Source organism: Aythya ferina (assembly GCF_964211825.1).
Source record: "Aythya ferina genome assembly, chromosome: 1".
Classification (NCBI taxonomy): domain Eukaryota; kingdom Metazoa; phylum Chordata; class Aves; order Anseriformes; family Anatidae; genus Aythya; species Aythya ferina.
Genome location: NC_140296.1, coordinates 74,609,546 through 74,627,563, shown reverse-complemented (window position 1 = coordinate 74,627,563; position 18,018 = coordinate 74,609,546). Strand labels below are relative to the sequence as shown.

General features: G+C 40.9%; 1 protein-coding gene across 3 annotated transcripts in view; it reads left to right on the top strand.

Annotated features, from left to right (window-relative positions):
- The first annotated feature begins 13,088 nt into the window (after positions 1 to 13,088).
- Positions 13,089 to 18,018, top strand: part of NLGN4X (neuroligin 4 X-linked) — a 199,465-nt gene continuing 194,535 nt past the window's right edge. For all 3 annotated transcript variants that reach the window (XM_084505923.1, XM_084505921.1, XM_084505922.1), the window contains exon 1: positions 13,089 to 13,455. The gene's annotated coding sequence lies outside the window, so the exon portion shown is untranslated. The remainder of the gene's footprint in view (positions 13,456 to 18,018) is intronic.

The following is an 18,018-nucleotide window of genomic DNA, read 5'->3' as shown; positions in this document are numbered from 1 at the left end:
ATGGTATGTAACTGTGATATTTATAATTGTTGATGCAAATAAAATATCAGTTAACATCATAATTTTATTAATAGTATGAGGTCAGAAAAGACAGGTGATGACTAGTTAAGAATATCAATAAAGACGGTATTTTAACACATCACCTTTTTTTAACAGGAAAACACAATGCATCTAGTTTACAGCCCTGTAGAGCACACATCTGCATTACCATTTGACACAGATTTATATTATGTTTATATTGCTAGTCTTAGATATATCCCCCTCCTCCCTTTCCCAGGCATCTGACATGTGTAGACATTGTTAAAATGCAATAACTCTCCATCCCCCTTTCTTACATATCCATCCATGTAAGAAAGTGGGCAGAGTGGGGGTCAGGAAATTGGCATGGCTGAGGCAAGGACCTGCTAGTGAAACTGAAGTGCAAGAAAGAAATGCACAGGCAGAGGAAGCAGGGACATGTGACATGGAAAAAGTACAGAGATGATGTCTGGATGTGCAGGATGATCAGGAAAGCCAAGGCACAGATAGAACTTAGCTTGGCAAGAGATGTAAAGAATAATAAGAAGGGGTTCTATAGGTATATTGCTCAGAAAAGAAAGGCCAAGGAGAGTATACCCCCTCTAATGAACAAGAAGGGAGGACTGGTAACAACAGACATAGAGAAGACTGAGGTACTCAACAACTTTTTTGCTCCAGTCTTCACTGACAGCCAGGCTTCCCATATCTCTCAAATTCCTGAACCTCTAGGTGGGGGCCAGGGGAGCAAATGCCTTCCCACTGTAAGCAAAGAACAGGTTTGAGACCACCTGCTTAAACTGAACTAGTCTGTGGGGGCCAATGATATGCATCCCAGGGTCCTGAAAGAACGGGTTGATATAGATGCCAACCCTCTCTCCATCATATTTGAATAGTCCTGGCAGTCAGGTGTAGTCCCTGGTGACTGGAAAAGGGGAAATATTGCTCCCATTTTTAAAAAGGTTAGAAAGGAGGACCTGGGGAACTATGAGATGATGAGACTCACCTCTGTGCCTGGGATCATGGAACAGATCACAAAATCACAGAATCACAGGATGATCGAGGTTGGAAGGAACCTCTGAAGATCATCTAGTCCAACCCTCCCTGCCAAGCAAGATCACCTAGATTCTCTCAGAAGCAATGTCAAGGTATGTGCAGAACGAGGAGGTGGTGAGCAAACATGTCTTCACCAAGGGCAAATTGTTCCTGAACAATTTGGTGGCCTTCTATGATGGAGTGAATGCAACGGGTGACAAGGGAAGACCAACCAATATCATCTAACTGAACTTCTGCTCCTCACAACATCCTGATCTCCATGTTGGAGAGATATAGATGTGATAGGTGGAACAATCAGTAAAAAGGAATTGGTTAGAAGGTTGAGCCCAGAGAGTGGTGGCCAATGGATTTATGTCCAGGTGGATGCTGGTGATGAGTGGTGTGCCTCAGGGTTCTGTTCTGGGACTGGTACTGTTTAATACCTTTATCAGTGTCATAGACAATGGGATCTAGCGTACCCTCAGCAAGTTTGTAAATAATGCCAAACTGGGTGGTGCAGTTGATACAAGAGAAGGCAGGGAAGCCATGCAAAGGGATCTGGAAAAACTTGACGAGTAGGGCCACATGCACATAATGAGGTTCAACGAGTCCAAATGCAAGGTCCTGCACCTGAGTTGGGGCAATCCCAGACATAAGTACAGACTGGGAGAAGAACTCCTTGAGAGCAGCCCTGCAGAGAAGTTCTGGTGGATGAAAAGCTCAACAGGAGCCATCAGTGTGCACTTGCAGCCCAGAAGGCCAGCTGTGACCTGGACTGCATCAAAAGAGGAGTGAACAGCAGGTCAAGGGAGGTGATTGTCCCCCTCTACTCTGCCCTTGTGAGGTCCCGCTTGGAGTACTGCATCCAGGTTTGGGGTCTCCAGCACAAGAAGCAGATGGGGATATTTTAGAATAGGTCCAGAGGAGGGCTACGAAGTTGATCAGAGTACTGGAGCACTCTACTGGCTGAGGGAAATGAGGATGTTCAGCCTGAAGAAGTGAAGGTCCTGAGGTGACTTTATTGTAGTTTTTCAATACTTGAAAAGGAGCTTATAGGAAAGATGGAGAGCATTATATCGCTCAGGTAGATAATGATAGCACAAGGTGGAGTGGTTTTAAACTTAAAAAGAGGAGATTTAGATTAAAGCTTAGGAGGAAATTCTTTACTCAGAGGGTGGTGAGAAACTGGAACAGGTTGACCAGAGAAGTTGTGGATGCCCCATCTCTGAAAGTGTTCAAGACCAGTCTGGATGAGGCCCTGGGCAACATGATGTAGCTTGTGGCATCTCTGCCTATGGCTGGGAGGTTGGAACTAGATAGTCTTTAAGGTCCCTTTCAACCTGAGACATTCTATATTTCTATGATACTAGCTGAAGTGACTTCCCAAGCTTGACTTTTCATTACTTGGCATGGATTTAAGACAATTGTAAATCTAAGCAGCAGAGACATAACAATAATGCAACATATGGTTAAATAAGTGTGTTTAGTAACAGTTATTTGATATAGTCATAATAATTTTCTATATGTGTACTGTGATGGTGTCTAAAGGCTCCTATTTTATATAGAACCCGTGTGAAGTAGGTAAGAAAATATCTCCTCTAGAGAGTTTACATTCTAAGTGCTACACAAGCAGACGAAAGATGAGAAGGATATGACCTATAAATAAATGAAGATGATGATGACTGACACATTTTTATTTATTAAATATGTGTGTTATTGCTACTTCTCCCTAGGTAATGCATCCTGAGGAATTACCTTACAAAACTGCTGTAAATAATTAGCAGAAAAAAACATCCTGGGCAGACGAGACTTTGAATGCTGTAATAGATCCTGTCTAGGTCAGTGGAATATTTTGCCAGTGAGGACTTTGATAGCACTAATGGAAGTCCACCTGAGCCCCTACTGATGATAATACTACCAGCAGACACACTGATAAATTATAATGGGCACAGCAACAGCAGCAGCCACTCCAAAAACATCTTTAAAGTGAATTTCCTTTAATGGCTAGGAAGACAAATGGCTCACATTTTATCATTGGATTCCTCCTCTTTCAGAAAATTGCCAATAAACTTCCTGTCCTTAGCTGAAGATTTGGCAGCAACTTGCGCATAACAAATTTAACCCATTCAGTGGCTTTCATTTGTTTATGCATGTCAGTTACTTGCTCAAACTCTCCTTCTTAAGCTAAATGATCTTATGTCTTTTCATAACTGAAACTAAGATATACATATATGTATTTAATGGCTCACAAACTAAAGTATTGTTTCTGAAGAGGTCAGACTCCTGTAAAATTTTTATTCAGAAGTAGTTTGCCTATGTTGTAAGTACCTAAATTTATGAGGTACTTCCCCTTTGTATTATGGAGTTCCTAGTTCACCACTGGTTGTTTTTCTGGTCTTCTCAGACCTGACCAGCTTGTACCTAACTCTTCCTAATCCCAGACAGAAACCCAGAACATTAACTGTGGGCACACAAACAAATATCAGCTTTTTTCTGTGGCTTAATGTAATACCTTGCATCAACTGAACTTGTTGTGAGCTCTGTTAGGACTCTGATTTTCTTTCATTTATCAAACAGTTGCAACTGCCACAGTTTGAAACGTTGTTCCCCCATCCAAAATTGTTTGTACTTGTCCATCATCCTGGCAGCCAGTATGACAGAGCAAATATTATTTTTCTTGTACAGGTTAGTTTAGATTCTTATTTACTGCTTATTTAATGTAGTTAGTTTGCTGCCTTATAGTAAGTGGCTAACTCATATGAAAATGTGTTTTGTTGTTGTTGTTATTTTGTTTTGTTTTGTTTAATTATTTATTTATTTAATTAATTATTTTTTCCCTTGCTGATTTAATTTCAGGGAATGATGATCTCTGGCTGGGGAGACCTCAACTTGGATCTAGTTTCACTGATGCTATAAGTGCCTTCAGACCTTTTAGCTACAAAGTAAAGCACATTACTTGGAAACTATATGAAGAAAATTACCCCACTCTTGGGATGAACTAACAACATGCTGTTGTGGTTCTACTTGAGTGGACAGCCAAGCGCCACCACAGCCGCTCTCTCACTCCCCCTCCTCAAAGAGGAACGGGGAGAAAATACGATGAAAAGAGCTCAAAGCTCAAAGGTTGAGATAAGGACAAGAAGATCACACAGTAATTACTGTAACGGGCAAAACAGACTCGGCATAGGGAGATAGTAAGATTTATTGCTTATTGCTAACAAGCTAGAGAAGTGAGAAACAAAGGAAAGAAACCAAAAGCACCTTCCCCCTGCCCCCACCCTCTTCCACCTTCTCCCCCCAAGCGGCACAGGGGAACGGGGGAATGGGAGTTATGGTCAGTCTACAGCGCTTCTTCTGTGCTGCTCCTTCTCGGTCACTCTCGTCCCCTGTGCTGTGCAGTTCCTCCCACAGGATACAGTCCTTGATGAACTGATCTGGCGTGGGCTTCCCACAGGCAGCAGCTCTTCCAGAACTGCTCCAGATATGGGTCCGTACCACCGGGTCCATCCCTCAGGAGAAAACTGCTCCAACCTGGGTCCCCCACAGGCAGCAGCTCCTGCTAGGTCACCTGCTCCTGTGTGGGCTCCTCTCCATGGGCTACAGGTCCGGCCCAGAATCTGCTCTGGCAGGAGTCTTCCACAGGTGGCAGCCTCCGTTGGTGCAGGTCCACCTGCTTCACCATGGTCTCCTCCACGGGCTGCAGCATGGAACCCCGCTCCACCGTGGTACACCATGGGCTGCATGGGGACATCCTGCTTCACCATGGTCCTCACCACAGGCCGCAGGGGACTTCTGTTCCCATGCCTGGAGCACCTCTTCCCCTCCTGCACTGACCTTGGTGCCTGCAAGGCTGTTCCTCACTCCTCTCGCTCTCCCAGCTGCTGTGTGGCGCAGTGTTTTTTTCCCTGTTTTAAATATGCTCTCACAGAAGTGCAAAACAACATCGCTTATTGGCTCGGCTCTGGTCAGCAGTGGGGCCCTTACCAAACAAGGGGCAGCTTCTAGATCCTTCTCACAGAAACCACACCTATGGCCCCCTGCTACCAAAACCTTGCCATGTAAACCCACTACACATGCTGAAGAATAGTCTCTCAGCTGACAGGCAGAACTTGACAGTGCTCTCAGTACTACAGGATCTGACACATAGGTCCTGTAAGTGATTTCTTGTGCAGGTCACTGTCAGAGACAGTAATGCTTTCAAAATTGCCTGGTCACTACATAATTGCTCTTTGTATTCAAGTATTCACTGACAGAATTTAGGAAAAGGACTTAATGTGTTCATTAGTCTGTGGAGTTTCAAAAATATATTCTCAGAAGACTGCAAGACAGTAGAGGCTAGCTTAGGTAGAAAGCACTCCCCACATTCCTGTTAAAATGATAATTTGGGTAACAAAAGAAAGATGATTATTTTGGCTAGAAAAAGCATGAACGATATAATCCAGTGAGAGGGGCATTTGGAAACAGATACCACTACCTATTACCGAGACCATCGTTTATGTAATTATTTTGCAGAGAAAAATAATTCCAATACTTTTGATCTTCTATTTATGCCCCTTTGTAGTCTAAAAGCAGGAGATTTTCAAACAGCTTCCAAGAATGATTTTTGCAGAAAACTTACTTGCATTTTGAAACTTACAATTATGATGTTCTTTTGAAGTCCACAGGTCTGTGAGAAGTGTCTTACAGACCACCAATTGTCAAAGGAGTTACCTGCAGAGCTATTATGTTTGGCTTTGAACATCGAGATCCTTAGCATTGTGGCTGTAGATGAAACCTGAATTGATGAAGATATCTGACTTATGAATGAATGTGAGCCGTAGCATTAGCATTAGGTATTTAGGGACTGCATTTCATTTCTCTTAGCTTTCATATAATGGTATTTCTATTCTTCCTATGATGTTCAAGTGCAGTTAAAGATGTATGTGTGTACTGATAGGTGTTGTGTTTTTTTTTTTTAATCTTTTTTTTTTTTTTAACTTTTACTTTTTTTTTTTTTTTTTTTCCTTGCATAGTTTTAGGAATATTCTTTTTCTGTAATCTTTGAATAATGCTATAAATAATTCTTTATAATATCAATAATTTCTCAGTCTGTGTATCACTTTAAAACTAGAAAGGTTAGACAGACCTTGTAAAGTCTGACTCCAGTGCACTTAGTGTCTGTATCTAATCTAAAACAGAAATGAAGCAGGGATGGGTAACTAGCCTTTGGTTAGGTCAACCTATTATATCAATGAAAGTAATAGGCCATATCTGTCAAGACCAGATCAAGATTTCTACGGGTATTTATGTCAACAGTACATGGAATTCCCCTAAAAGTATTAATCTGAATCAAAATTTAACCATACAAGCCTTTAAAAAATGTGTTGCACAGAGAGTTTATTAATGAAGAAGACATAGTTTTGTCTGTTTGCCTGTGGTAGGAACTTTTAAAATATTATTTATCCATACCACCCAAAGAACCTGGTAGTAGTGTGACTGTATAGGGCTTAATACACAAGAGGCAAGGCTCTGTCCTCCAAAGATAGAGAACTAAATGGCAGCAGGAACATAGACTGTGAATGTGCATAGGGATTGCCTTCATTCATTGTCATTATAAATATCACAGAATCATAGAATATTCTGAGCTGGAAGGAACCCATAAGGACTAAAAAGTCCAACTACTGACTCCACACAGGATCACAAAAAAATCATACCCTGTGCCTGGGAGAGTTGTACAAATGCTTCTTGAACTCCAGCAGGCTCAGTGTCATGAACACTTCCCTGGGGAGCCCGTTGCAGTGCCCGACCATCCTCTCAGTGAATAACCTTCTCCTAATATTCAACCTGAACTCCCTTGTGCAGTTTCCTATCATTCTTTTGGGTCATTTTTCTGGTTACCAGAGAGAAGAGATCAGTGCCTACCACTCCACTTCCCTTGTGAGGAAGCTGAAGGCTGACATTGTCTCCTCTCAGACTCTTCTTCTCTAGGCTGAACAAACCAAATGACTTCAGCTGCTCTTCATACATCTAGACCTGTCACCATCTTTGTTGCCCTCCTTTGGACATTCTTTAATAGTTTTATGTCCCTCTTATACTGTGGTGCCTGAAACTGCACACAGTACCCAAAGTGAGGTCACACCAGCACAGAGTAGAGTGGGACAATCACTTCCCATGACCATCTAGCAATACTGTGCTTGCTGTATCCCAGGACACAGATGGTCTTTTTGATGTGACCACCATAGGCCTTGAGCTAAATTACTGAGATGCTGTGGTTTGTGGGCAAACTGAATAGACAAAGCAAATTTTCAACAGTTCAGACTATAATTCACAGAAATAACCCATATAGTCATTTTATATGTTTCTAAACATGCAAAATGAAAATAAACATTAAATTAGCATAATAATCAATTTGTTCATGTGTGAAGGATATTTTGAAGATTAGAGATACTACACTGTAGAAATACTGTTATTGTGGTCTTATCAGACATTGATCAGGAGAAAGATTCCTTAATTATTTCTAGTTTCAGATAAAAAGAAGTACTTTGTTTTAAATGATCATGAATCATTGAGGGGAAATGCAGGACTGGAATCAGTTTCTGGTTCAGCGTCATCACTAGCAACTCATAAATTTATTTTCTTTAGTGTGTAGTAAAGCTACACAAGCACAGATAATGGAAGAAGAGACTTCATGCAACAAAGCATTAGATTTTTTTTTTTTGTCATTATTCTCTTTGTCTTGTCAAGAAAATTAGCAAAGGCTACACGTGTAAGATCTTAGCAGGAATCTCAATAATTAAGTTAATCTCAGTTAGAGGCCAAGACTAAACTTGATCCTTGGATAAATAAAAATGAGAATTCAGAGCAAAACAGCACATTAGTATGACTAGAATGAAAATTCCATACCCTGTTCCAGAGCTTACACTTCAAAGAGGATACCAATAAGTGGTGAAGGTTAAGAAAATCCTTGTAAGGATGAATTGTAGTTTGTAAAACCTGCCTTGTAGGAGACTAAAGAAACAGAAACTTATTATCTCTGCAATAAGGAGGTTAAATTGCTGACTAATCATGATCTGTAAAGTATGTAAATTGGAAAAAAAAAAAAAAAGTTAATAGTAAATAGCTCTTTAATTTAATAAACAAAGTCAAAGTGAAGTCCAGTTTTGCAAGGCTACATGTCCTTATCTCAACCTATGAACATTTTCATCATATTTTCTCCACCTCTTATTTTGAGGAGTTGGAGTGTGCAAGCAGCTCTGTGGTGCTTTGCTACCTACTGGTTAAGCCATAATAGCTGGTTTGAAACATTGGCTCTGTTAAAGTCAATGTCTGTACCTCCATCACTAAGTTTATGGTTACATGTCAGAAGTTGTATCACTACAAATTCTTATATTTAGTTATATAAAAAAAGTAAACAAAATAAAATTAAAAAAAAAAAGAAAGAAAAAAACGATCTTTTGTGCCAATTTACACTTCTATGACTTTTTTATTTTCCCAAAAGTTTTTCAAGAAAAGAAAACTACATTAAAACATTTCACTACAAACATCAAGGAGAATGCAAATAGAATGTAACTCAAAAGCCAGGCATATCTCATAACAAACTTCATATATTTGGAAAGCTCTACTGAGTATTAGTTGTGACAGTACACTACAATGAAGTTATCAAATTGGCTATGCAGGGGGGATTCTTCAGTATATTTTTGATTTATCTGTCATGTAGAATAATCAACAACACTGCAAGTATTTCATTTTGATATAAATGAAAAAATCTGAATTTGAAAATACATATATGATTTTCTGGATGTTATTTTTGTTAATCTGTGCAATTTTCTCTGAAAATACAGATCGATTTCTTCTTTTATTGACAAAATGTAACAATATAATTCAAATAGGAAACACTTATTTCTCATCATTTAGTAAAGAACAATTTGGGGCTTTCTATTTACACTTACTATGTACCCCAAATCTTAATTTTTTGAACGTTAATTTCAAAGTTGTCTCTGGTTTGTTCTCCAGTTTACTTGGTGGTCATGATGGACTCATTCTACTTTCTTTTAATTTTGTTCTGCTCTGTAGTTTAACATGAAATCATTCTGCAGTTCTCATTTACTTGAAGTCTTATGAAGAACAACACTTGTTACTTATTATCATCACTGTATCTATCAAGTAAGGTTATTCAGTGTAGAGGTGAATCCAGTGTAAGTTACCTGAGTAGAAAATTCTTTGTGGATTTCAATCCACCTAGATGAGCCTTTTGCACCAGGAAGCAAGTTAAAGATCTCATTCCATCCTGATTTATGTATCAGGACCACCCACTCTTACCTTTGCATAAAAGGGAGTGGACAATATGAATATTTGAGTAAGACGACCAAACAGACAACAGGGACTGGTAAAGAGTCAATTGCTGTTGAAGCAACTGTTCTGCTTGAAGTTTGTATTGTGAATATGAATTGTTTGGAATGAGAAGCTAGCCAAGCAAACAAAATCTAAGAGGGACTCCTTGTCTCTTTTTCCTTTTCTTTTCTTTTCTTTTCTTTTCTTTTCTTTTCTTTTCTTTTCTTTTCTTTTCTTTTCTTTTCTTTTCTTTTCTTTTCTTTTCTTTTCTTTTCTTTTCTTTTCTTTCCTTTCCTTTCCTTTCCTTTCCTTTCCTTTCCTTTCCTTTCCTTTCCTTTCCTTTCCTTTCCTTTCCTTTCCTTTCCTTTCCTTTCCTTTCCTTTCCTTTCCTTTCCTTTCCTTTCCTTTCCTTTCCTTTCCTTTCCTTTCCTTTCCTTTCCTTTTCTTTTCTTTTCTTTTCTTTCTTTTCTTCTCTTCTCTTCTCTTCTCTTCTCTTCTCTTCTCTTCTCTTCTCTTCTCTTCTCTCTCTCTTCTCTTCTCTTCTCTTCTCTTCTCTTCTCTTCTCTTCTCTTCTCTTCTCTTCTCTTCTCTTCTCTTCTCTTCTCTTCTCTTCTCTTCTCTTCTCTTCTCTTCTCTTCTCTTCCCTTCCCTTCCCTTCCCTTCCCTTCCCTTCCCTTCCCTTCCCTTCCCTTCCCTTCCCTTCCCTTCCCTTCCCTTCCCTTCCCTTCCCTTCCCTTCCCTTCCCTTCCTTCCCTTCCCTTCCCTTCCCTTCCCTTCCCTTCCCTTCCCTTCCCTTCCCTTCCCTTCCCTTCCCTTCCCTTCCCTTCCCTTCCCTTCCCTTCCCTTCCCTTCCCTTCCCTTCCCTTCCCTTCCCTTCCCTTCCCTTCCCTTCCCTTCCCTTCCCTTCCCTTCCCTTCCCTTCCCTTCCCTTCCCTTCCCTTCCCTTCCCTTCCCTTCCCTTCCCTTCCCTTCCCTTCCCTTCCCTTCCCTTCCCTTCCCTTCCCTTCCCTTCCCTTCCCTTCCCTTCCCTTCCCTTCCCTTCCCTTCCCTTCCCTTCCCTTCCCTTCCCTTCCCTTCCCTTCCCTTCCCTTCCCTTCCCTTCCCTTCCCTTCCCTTCCCTTCCCTTCCCTTCCCTTCCCTTCCCTTCCCTTCCCTTCCCTTCCCTTCCCTTCCCTTCCCTTCCCTTCCCTTCCCTTCCCTTCCCTTCCCTTCCCTTCCCTTCCCTTCCCTTCCCTTCCCTTCCCTTCCCTTCCCTTCCCTTCCCTTCCCTTCCCTTCCCTTCCCTTCCCTTCCCTTCCCTTCCCTTCCCTTCCCTTCCCTTCCCTTCCCTTCCCTTCCCTTCCCTTCCCTTTCCATCCTCATGTTTCTACCATCAGCAGACAATACACTATACCTGGTTTAAAAAGTAATGTGTGGAAATTTTGTAGTGATTGGATGTGGGAGACCAAACAATGCCTCAGTTTGACTGACACAAAAAGAGGTTTCTTGGGATGGAACACATCAGAGGTAGAGTCAAGTTGGGTTAACACTAGAATACAATGTTTCCTTGTTAGAAGTGATGGTATTACTTAGCAAGTGGTATTCTTCTCTCCAAACGATTGCTCCTGGACTCCTGCTTGGTGTTATAAATATGCAGGGGATGGTTGCAGATACCTTCCCAAATAAACTAGAATTTCAATTACACCTTTAGCTTTTGGAAAGTTGTAAAAAGGAGAAAATTGTGTTCCAATGTTCTGAACAAATGTTTTTTACTTGAAACCTTTCATCATATACTTAGCTAGAGTCTGTGGAAACTTTAATTTTATTGCTGTTTTTGTGCATAATTAAGACATAGATGCAAACATTTGTCTTGCATAGATGCAAGAAAAAGATACAAACATAAGAGATAATTCTTTAGTAACTTGTAATAAATTGTCTTCTGACATTTCAATACAGGTGGGAGATCATTAGTCAAATTAACTAGTGCATACATTAATATCCTCCAAATTTATCTTGTAAAAAGCATGACATACTCATCAAAATAAAGACTGTCCTGCAAAATTCGGTACAGATGGCAGTGCAAGATGACATCTTTTCTAAATGTGTCAAAATGTTCACTCAGTCAAGCAATATGATTGGTTGCACATTCTGGGTGCATTATTAAAATAACAAAAGCAGTAAAATTCACTTGCATGAACACCTGCTGCTAGAGTTACTTAAGTAAGGCAAAACATCTAATTAAGTAATATATTATTATTTTTTTTCCACTGGCAAATAAGTTAACAGTTTAATGTAATGATTGGATTGTTTAAAAGGTTTTAAGTCAGTTCATTACACTACTTAGATTTACAACATTCAAATACAAAATATCCCTTCCTAATTGATAGTGAAGTGATCCTGATATGACCCTTCATACAATATAACAAGACGCTATATAAGAATAGACACATAACAGGCCTATTTTGTCTGCTAGGTGGTGTCTTTAAAGTATGAATACTATCTTTCAGATAGTATGCATTCCTCTACTGCTTGAAACAGGAAAGCACAGAGATGATTGATAAGTCCAATATCACAGACAGAACTCAGATTTGAGAAAATAAGGCAATATCTGTTCTGTTCTGGGGATCTGATGTGGTGGTAGAAACAAAGCATCTACAACAGTAGAGATGCTGTTTTTATTTTGTTATTTCAGCATTTTAAAATGTCAAAAACACATCGTATGAAGTCTAATCTAACTCTTGTGACAGCAAATCTCATCAAGGCATGAATATCATTTTTTTATTGATGAATGATTTTTATTTCGAATGATTAAAATATTTTCAAGACCTTTTTATTTTTATTTTTATTTTTGTTTTTGTTTTTATTTTTTCCTCATTGGAGAACTCGGCCAACCCATGCCTGGTTTCAGTTCAGGGTCCTACACTCTGGGTAATGTTAACTGTTACTAAACTGTTCAAAGGAACATGCTGAGGAGTGAAATAAGGCATATCTGTTGGAGGCCTGAGCACATCTTTGCTACACCAGCCTTAGTCTGAAATTGTACACAGGAAGTGACTCTGTACTTGGCAGTGCAGAGCAATAACCATGGAGCCCTTTCTTCAGCTCTTATGCCTGACCTTCGCAACAATGGTTAGCTGATTAAAATAGGACATTAAACTAATCTCCTTATGTAAACAAAAACAAAATAAAAAACAAAACAAGAAAAAATCACAACTGAGCAATGTCTACTCTTTTGTTTTTATATAGGAGGAAAGGGAACAAAACTAAAACACTTTGACGACTGATATACAGTTAAACTGTTAGCTCAGTGTAACAGCCTACGGGTGAATTTGGTAACAACAGGATGACACTGGAGAAACTGCTGTCTTGAAGGGTTAACCAAGACTGCACTTGCAGTCTTGGTTATTGTGAGGCAGGAAGAGTAATAGTCCAAGCTGTGTGAGCACCTCCCCTCCCCCTCCCCCGGCACACACACATACGAAAACACATGTTTATTTCTCTGTGTGCAAGGTGCCCACCTGTTCAGCCCCCCAGGCCCTGGCCAGCCCTGCCACTGACGCCTCACACGGGGATGCGATGCTCTTTGCGAGAGGCTGTGGATGGAGATACGGTTTCTGTAGTGATGGGGAGACTACGGAGAGCTATTGGCTGCCGGCTTTGTAAATTTCATTCAGTTTGGTCCAATAGCAGGAGGAGAGCGCCTGGTACAGCCTGGACCTCTCTCCCCCTCTCCCAGCCTGCCTTGCCTTGCAGATCAGACTCTCCCCGGCTCGGTCTCTCTGCATAGGCAATCACAGCTCCTACTCGCAGACCCAACTCTCTCTCTTGCACTGATTGTAATGAATTTTCTGCCTGAATGTAGGTTGCTGACAAGTGAGAACACGAGTTTCTTTCAGATCCAGTGTTGTTGTTTTTCCTATTGTTATTTTTAATTTTTACCCCCTTCGTGGTCGTTGCATTCCTTTGGAGAAGCAAATCGCGTTGGATTCCAAAAAGGAGAGCAGGAATCTTGTGTGAATAATCCCGGCTGCATCATGATACCCTGAGAGGATTTCCTGAAAGAATCTGGCTGTGTTAAAAAGACCATTATGCTTCTGCAGCTATTCCAGTGTTAAGGTAGGAGTACTGGGTTTAGCGTTTGCGTGTTCATTTCATTTTTTTTCATTTTTTTCAGTTGCTTTTTTTTTTTTTTTTTTTTTTTTTTCCCGGCGTGGGTGGGGGAGAGGTGTTGCAGTTGGTACTCTGGCAAAGGGCGAGCAGTTTGCTGCAGTCGTCTGTGCTTTTACTTTTCCCATCATTATAAAACGATACTTTCTGCCATCTCCACCATCATACATGATCTCGATGTCACATATGTGTATATATGCAAATATATTTATTTTTTATCTGCTTTGGTCTCGACCCCCATAGCCCCCTTGCACCATAATTTGTTTGGAGGCATTTTGCTGCAATCAGCTATTTGGAAAGGCTCTGGGGTTCTGTGTGAGATGTTTACAAAGTAGCTCTGCCTTACAGCCGAATAAACAGAAGAGTGTGGAGGAGAGGAGGGAAAAATATCTGCAGTACAGAGAGAGAGAGAGAGAGAGAGAGAGAAAGAGAGAGAGAGAGAAAGAGCAAAGCCACAGTTTTCTGCAAGCGCGGAGAGGGGCTGGAGCAGTACCTCATGCTCTGTGTGCGCCTGTGGTTTTCAGGGAAATACAAAACCAACACCTCGGGTTTTGGTTAACCACTTCCCTCGCTGCCACCACAGCCACAGAAAAGAAAAAGGGGACGGGGGAGGATGGCGGGGGAGGCGGGGGGGAAGAGAACGAGGGAGGCGGCTGTTCAGAGGAAATCTTGGCTCTTCTTGGATTAAGCTGTGCACCCGCTTTTGGTTTAGCTATTCTGTGGTGTTTTTTTTTTTTTTTTTTTTTTTTTCTTTTTTCTTTTTTTTTTTTTCCCTTTCTTTCGTTCCTTTTCCGGGCTCGGGTAAAATGCCCCCTTTTGTGATGGGCATGGGTTCCCGCACGTGATGGAGCGGGTACTGGCACTGGGGAGAGCCAGCACCAGTATGCGCGGAGCGGCAGCGGCGGAGGGTGGGAGGGGGGGAGGGAGGGGGAAAAAAAAAAAAAATAAATAAATTTAAAAAAAAAAAAAAAAAAGGAAAAAAAAAAAAAAAAGCAGAAGAAAAAGAGAAGCACACCCCCACCTCGACCGACAGTAAATCGGCTTCTCTGCAAAGCTGGGGCGGGGGCGGGCGAGGCGGGGGCTGGCGGCGGGAGGCGCCAGGGCTGCGCCCCCTCCCTGAGGAAAGGCCGCCGCCACCCCCCGCGCCCCGCCGAGCGGGGGCGGCCCCGCGGCCCTTTCGGACGCCCGGCAGGCGGCGCGGGGGGCCGGGGGGAACCAGCAGCTCGACCTCCCCCCCGCACTACCCCCTCGCCGGGGAAACTTGGCTGCTTTCGGCTCTCCGCGTGGGGAGAGAGGAAGTTTGCGCGGCCGTGGCGGGGCGCGGCCAGGAGGTGGCGGTGTGGGCCCGCGCCCGCTGCTGCTGCCGTCCTCGTCACCGTCCCCGTCCCCTTCCCGTCCCCGTCCCCGTCCCCCTCGATGCGGTGCCAGGAGCGGGCAGAACGCGAGGCGCGGAGGGAAGTTTGGCGGCCGGGGGCGGGAGCGGGGAGCTGGGGGAGCGGGGGGAGCGGGGAAGAGCGGCCTGGGGGGGTCCAAGCGCCGCCAAAGACAGGCTGAGGTGCGAAGGAGCGCCGCGGTGCACCTCAGGTCCTCAGGTGCGGCGGTCTAAACCTTTAAAGCCTTGGTAGTACAGGGAGCGAAGCAGCGGCGGTTGTGGACGTTTAAAAGATGGCTTTATTTATTTATTTATTTATTTATTCATTTATTCACGTATAGGATTTGTGAGCGAAATGATGGCATGAATGCAATCACACGCTCAGATGGTTTGTATTTACAAACAAGCCATCGCCACTAAAAAAAAAAAAAAAAAAGCTCTTTAATCATGATTGATCAGTGTTGAGAGCAAATTCTAGACTGACTTTTGTTTTTAAATTATTATTAACCTTAGGGGTATACATGCATATTTTTAGAAGTAGGTGATTAGAAAGCAAAACTCTGTTTGACCCAAATGGAAATCTCTGGTATATTCTCTTCCTGAAACATAAATGTAACTGCCACCTTAAATATCTCCTATAAATGGAAAGACAATAGTTCACACCCAATGGGACACAAATTAAGTTTATTAATTATTAGAAGTATAAATCTTTTGTTAGCGCTAAAGAAATAAACTTGTTTTCTGCCACCATAAGAAAATAATGAATTACTTCCATTAATTTTAATTCCTGGATGAAAGCACAACTTTGCTTTGTAGCAGTGCACTGATTTCATATGTCTAATGAACCCTACATTTCATTTTACTTACAAAATATGTATTTGATATTGCACCAATTAATAGCATCTATATAGACCTCTGTGTAGGTAATACCTATGTGGATATGCAGGACTTTTTTTTTTTTTCTTCTTCTGAGTAATGGGTTATACGCATTGTCTTATGAATCCTATTCCAAATAAACACTAAAGACTGAGAGCATGAAAACATGCCGTGCAGTTTCTGGTAACTCAAACACAGCAAGATCTATAATGTCTACAATGGCATGCAATTTTCTGAGAATAGGGATTTTTTTTTTTTTGACTTACTTATTCCTAGCATCTTGAAATTATTACTCTTTTGTGTATAAATGGAGCTGTTATTGCTCTTCTCTATTCATATGCCTGTGTACCATATAGGTGCAATCACTGTTGGTATGCTGTATGCAAGTGCAACCTATTAAGTTGCACCAAGTATAATAACTTAAATTCAGTTTGGCATCCAAAACGTGTTGGTCCTCAGGAGGATTCTGATTCATGTCTAATTTATTTATTTATTTTCCTTTGAATATAAACACCTTTTAGTCTTGATCTCTACTGTAAAGCATATATGTAGACAGGAAAATACATTTTCTTCCTTCTATGTTTCTAGACGGAGTGATTACTTGCCTGGTATTGTTTTAAAGTGAAGTGCTGTACTACAAACATGTAGACTGTAAATACAAAAGTTTCTGATTATTTCTGTTTTTCAGCCAGGTGTGGTGGTCAGTGATGAAGTTTAATGTTTTTAAAGGTATCACAATACATTCAAATGAAAGCAAGCCTCATGGCGTGGCTTTTTTTTTTTTTTAGATAGTCCCACATTCCTGGGTAGATTAATTCACTTCACAGTTTATACATTTGATAAATATCTTCATCTTAATAGGCATCCTTCAGCTGAAGATCTGTCTTGTAGAGATCATTGTAGAGATGAAGACACAAGGCAGAAAGGAAAGCTATTTAACTAAAGCTTTGTGTTACAGATATCATACAGAAACAAGGATTTGTTTCACTTTTTTTTTTTTTTTTTTTTTTTTAACAAAAGAGTGATTCAAGGAACATTTACTGACTGCTGCATAGAGGTTTGCACATTTGTTTTTGACAGGTTCTCAATACAGCCTCCTCTTGGCCTTTCAAACACGCATGCTGCTATTTGATGGCTGAATCACATAGTGTAAAGAACAGCTCCACCTGGGTAGGACAGGAATAAGCATCATGCTATAACCAGCATATAATTTAGTCATTCTGTCACTCGAAGACTTGTCATCGAGATTCAAGATCTCTTCAGAATGAGTAAGATTGGTTAGTTATGTGCACTGGATTATAAATTTGTGAGTCTTAAAAAAAAAAAAATCCTAATAAAACCAAAACATAAACATGAGCTGCAAAAATCAATATAAGGCTCTCATTTCCAACTGCAGCTATCCTCTGTCACAGTTCAGCTCAGGTGCACTCAAGCAATGTTTGTAAAGCATTTATGCTGTGAGCCATTTCGATCCCCACATCTGACAGGGTTATGTACTCAACTCTGTCACCTGTTAATAGTTCTCTAGTTCTCATTGTATTTGTTTTAGAAGTCCTCAGATTGGATTTGGGAAAAAAAAAAAAAAAGCCACACAAGAGAAGGCATTGCTGTCTAGTAGAGGAAAATTAGGTTTATTGGTAATACTCTTGCAAAATTATTTTGATTGAAATGAAGCACAGTGTTATTCAACTTTTCACAACTTGAAATGGATTTAAGGTTAGAGAAAATAAAATTGAAAAATACAGTTTATAAACTGCTTGTAGTGAGTGGATCCAAAGAGTATGAAATTATTCTGAAGATACTACATTCAAGCTCATCTCTCTTTATACCAATGTAAACTAGGAGGAATTCTTTCTGGACAGTGTCCTTAGAAGTAAGATGTATATGGCCCAGAGATGCTTTGTGTTTTGCATGCACAACTTGCGTGAGAATAGAAGCAACCCTTCTAGAAGATGGTATTTTATGTGAGATCTGCAGCGAGGCTTTACCACAAGCATAGCTAATTCAAACCAAATGCATTACCACATGCTGGAGTGATCCCTAGCTAAGAATGTTCAGATCTGTACTGTAATAATCTAAAAATAAAATGTAGTCACTGATGTCACAATGTATAATTCTTTCTTTCTGCTGTCTTCTGTGCTGAGCCCACACACCACTTAGTGTCATAGGATGTATTTTGGTAAGTGCATACTGCTGACTAGCTTCAGTTGAGGGTTAGGACTTTTCTATGCTTGTCTGTCTTCTGTTGTTTATGTACTCCTAGA